This window comes from Thalia democratica, unplaced genomic scaffold (assembly GCF_965202585.1).
Source record: "Thalia democratica unplaced genomic scaffold, ktThaDemo2.hap1.1 HAP1_SCAFFOLD_1150, whole genome shotgun sequence".
Classification (NCBI taxonomy): Eukaryota; Metazoa; Chordata; class Thaliacea; order Salpida; family Salpidae; genus Thalia; species Thalia democratica.
In genome coordinates, this window is record NW_028140058.1 from 30,925 (window position 1) to 35,486 (window position 4,562).

General features: G+C 23.7%; 1 long non-coding RNA gene across 1 annotated transcript; it reads left to right on the forward strand.

Annotated features, from left to right (window-relative positions):
* Nucleotides 1-383: 383 nt before the first annotated feature.
* On the forward strand, nt 384-3,295 carry LOC145847901 (uncharacterized; the record flags this gene model as incomplete). Its single annotated transcript, XR_014371592.1, has 3 exons — nt 384-515; nt 1,896-2,024; nt 3,179-3,295. It is a non-coding gene; the product is annotated as an uncharacterized LOC145847901 (long non-coding RNA).
* Between the last annotated feature and the right edge of the window lie 1,267 nt (nt 3,296-4,562).

Below are 4,562 nucleotides of genomic sequence, written 5' to 3' on the forward strand. Positions count from 1 at the left end.
GTAGTTTAGTTTAAAATTTGCAAAACAAAACCATGTTATAAAATGTCCTTCTAATAATATTAACAAGAAGATAAAATGGTTTTATTTATTATAAAATTGATTTGCATAAATTGATTCTTTTTTAAAAAGTCATGATTTTTTAAAATAAAAACAATAAAGCTTGAAATTTAAAAGTGAGTGAATCTTAAATTTAATATGTTCAAAACACTATATATATATTTTTTATTTTATTTTTTAATTTTTTTTCTTAGTTATTCACTAAAAAGTGTTTTTTTCTACTTAGTATATTTTTCAAAAAAAAAGTTTATATGTTTAAGTTTAAAAGTATAAAACATTAGTATTTAGTTCAAAGTCTAACTTTTTTTATAAATATTTAGAAGCTACCTGCCTTAAAATACCCTACATCTAAGTCGTTTGATAGTAAAACCAGTAAAACCCAAGTTTTAATAAATTCTGAAGCTTCAACCTTTTCTGCTGAGAATAATGAAGATATAAAAAAAGAGATAGCCCAAAAGGTAACTAGTTTTTTAACTGATATACAACAGTTTATTTTTTGAGCTGACACATTTTTTCCTCTTTTAATTGTTTTTAATATCTAATACAGTAAAAAGCTAGTATTGTTCTTGTATATTAATTTATTTTAACATTTGTATGTTTTAATGCATGTCTCTATTTAGGCTTAAGTATTTGTTGTTCTAAAAAATGTACAATGTTTTTGATAACAATGATCAGACCTTTTTTTAAATCTTTTTTAGATTTCCTATTCTTAAGTTTTTAAAAGTGGTTTTGAATTTATTATTTTTTTGTTTTAATTAAACTTGTTCCTACAAGAGCACAGTACAAAAAAGACTTAAGTGAAGTTCGAAAAGCGTTAACAACTAAACATAGACTATAAATATTTTCATTTATGTGTAAACAGACAAAAAAAAAGTTTATATGTTCTGGTTGTAAATTATAAAGCTTTTTTATAGTTTAATTTGTGTTAAAATTTAACCTTCTTTAGGTAGAAATATTTTTCAAACAAAAAACGTATTTATGAGTAATTTAAAGTATAGAATGATTATTAGTACATTTATATTGGTTTATTTGCTAAAACTTATCCATTAACATAACTATTTAAGGTATGTTAAAAACATGTTTGGGATAATAGCTTAAAGTGCTTAAATTTTTGTCATTTAGGCACAACACTACAACTAAAATTTACTATTTGTAGTATTTTTATTTGTTTAATAAAATTAATATTAAGAAAATGTTCTTGTAATTCAATTTTAATAAACTACAAAATTAAAAAAAAAAATATTTTGTTTTTGTTTCCGAGAATTTTATTATCAGTTTGTAGTTATTTTAAGTTATATAAAACTTTACAGTAGTGAGTACATGTACTTGTATACCGTTGTGTAAGTAAGCAAAAAGCATAATTTTCAATGTAACTAAAACTTTTATTTACATTTTTATATAATGAATAAAAAAAAGTTTAATGCGCTATTTTACTATATACTGACAGACATTCTGAAGAGTCTCTCTATCTCTGTCGTTAGATTTTTTATACAACAAGCATTCATCATCCATACATGCCTTAAGAGGGAACGCAAAACTTTTAAATAACTCACTGTTGTATAACAGTATTATTTTGTTGCATGTTATTTTTTTCTAGTTTAGTTTTCAACATTTTCAACTTGATAAGATCTTTCTTTAGATGAGAGAAACGGAGACTTAAATATTTATTATCCTTAAAAATGTACAATATTTTTGTAATGATAATAAAAACAAATATGATCAGATATATTTTTTTAAACTATATATTTTACTATAATGTACTGACAGACATTGTGAATGTTTTCTATATTTGTAATTTTAGTTTTCAACATTTTCAACTTGATAACATCTTTCATTAGATGAGAGAAACGGAGGGAATGCACAGGGCGCTGACGGGAGACGTCATGAACAGAATTGACAGCGCCATCAGCAAGTTGTGCAACACCGACTCAATTACAAAGAGCAAGCTCCATGAAGACCTTGAAAAAGTTTGTGTTGTTATATTAGAAACATACCAGTGTTTACTTGTTCTATAAACAAAATTTTGCTAATTTAAATTTATAAAAGTAAACTATTCTTCTTTTATTCTAATCACTTTTCATATATTAGAAACACCAATGATATGTTGATATTTTGAAAATACATATTTTTCATTGAACTCTAATACAATGTATGAAATTTAAGTATCTACTGTTATAATTTAAACTTTTACTTGTTTTTTTTTTATAAATTCTAAATAGTTTTACATCAAATTCACATCTTGAACGCACCCTGTACAATTTAAAAAATTAAAAAAAAATATTTTTTATTATATAATTTCTTCTTATTATAAAGACCTGAAGTTGGTGTAGTCAACAATGTATGATGCATCTTTAAATTTTATCTGCAGAGACTTTTCCAATAAAGGTTTTCTAAAACCGAAAACATACCAGTGTTTGTTTGATCTATAAACAAAATTGTGCAAATTTACATTTATAAAAGTGGACTGTTCTTCCTTTATTTTAATCACTTTTTATATATGAAAGAAAACAGTTTGGCAATAGTCTTTACATTGATAGAAAAAAAAACTTTAGTTTAAGAAGTGTGATGTTTTTTAAATGAAAAGTTATATTAAGCATAAATAAACACCAAACAAAGTTATTTTATTGCGAAAAGTAAGAAATGTTTTATATAGTTTATTTTATTATGTAAGGAATTACATATTTATTTATGTTTAATGTACATATCTTCATTGCGATGTGCACTTTTTTGTACTTGAATGTTTATTTATAGCTGTATAACTATTCTAAATTTAGTTGGGAGAAAGTAATTAATAACAAAACCTACTGTTATAAAATTTAAATTAAAGTTTTTTAGAAAGTATGTTTAATTTACATAACAGGAAACTTAGTATCGCAAAAACAAAAGTAAAATAATTTATAGAATATATATTCAACACACAATTAAATACATACAGTTAATAATCTTAAAAACTTTTCAGTTCTATAAATGTTTAACTAAAATAAATATTAATAAAAGAGTTGTTTTAAGTTGAAACAGTTATACAGGAAACATGACACTACAAGAAGAAAATTCTTTAAATTGTTTATTATTAGTGATTTTTAGTTAATTTTTAAGTGTTTTAATATATTTGATTAATCAGGAAACCTGGCACCACAAGAAGAAATTGCCATACATGAGAGAGAATGCATCAATGGAGGCGATTGCTATGAAACATATAACTAATATCGTACTCGACAATGAAGAAGGTTTTGCAAAGGTATTTTTTCAAATATGATTTGCTTGTTCTATTTAATAGTATAATAACTCTAAACAAGTATGTATAGCGCTTTTATAAATTGTAATTCAATGGTATTCTACCTAGTTTGGTACTGTTTTTAAAAGGTATGGTAAACAAAAGCATAGTAGAACATTATTTCTAACTAAAATAAATACTTAAATATTTGATTGTAAACTGTGGATGTTGGTATATTCATAATTAAAAACTACCTTATTAAATTAATACTTTTTTAATACTAGATGAAACTTTGGTTTACTTTACAAATCAGACAGTTTGAGAAATGTATGTATTATAAAAAAGAACCACAAAACACTATTATATAAACTCTACTTCAAAAATATAAGTTAATTTTATAAATCAAAGGGAAACAATAAAAACTTACAACAATTTAAGTTTAAGTGAAAAATACTTAAAGACTTTTAAATAATGTGAGAACTAAAATGTTTTTATATCTAACTCAAAAAGACTTGAAAATTTGATGTATTGTTTAAATATAATGTAATAATACTAATTAAGTAAACATACAACAATAAATAAACATGCAGTAATTAAAAAAGGTCTAATTTAACTTCAAGCTTGATATCAACGCTGACTCTATATTTTGATAATTGACTTCGATAAAAAAATCTATTTCTAAATAAAACGCTTATGGTAATTTTGTTGTTGTATGAACACATTTGATATTCAAAACAATGAAACAACAAGTAAAAAGCTTTCGTCTCATTACATGATAAGTCAATGAAGGGAGTGGGCAAAACACTTTTGTTGCTCAAATGACTAAGCTACCAGTTACAATTACTGTTTTTTGTTTAACTTTTGAGATAAAAGCAATCTTAGAAAGCTCCGTAGGTAGTTTTCGAAATGCACAAGTTTTATTTTTTGAAATTAGTACCTTAAAATTTTAGAAAGTGCTTCTTGCAAAATTTATAAAATCTATTGTACGAAATTTTTAGTCTTCCTTTTTTTCAATAATAAAAACATGTGACTTTTGTTCAAAAAACTTGTGTTTTTTTAAACTTTAAAGTTTCTTACTGTACTTTCTAAAAGTTTTTGGTATTGATCTCTAAAATCGTAAGAGAAGATATATTTTAATTAATAATTATTTATCTACTGTGTTAGTTTTCTCCTCCCACAAAGAACCTATTGTACTCACGGACTTTACATTAAAACCATTGTTTGGACATTTAAAAGGATAACAAAAACTTCTAGCTTAGCAAATTAGTATCAAGTTGTAAAAAAACAACAC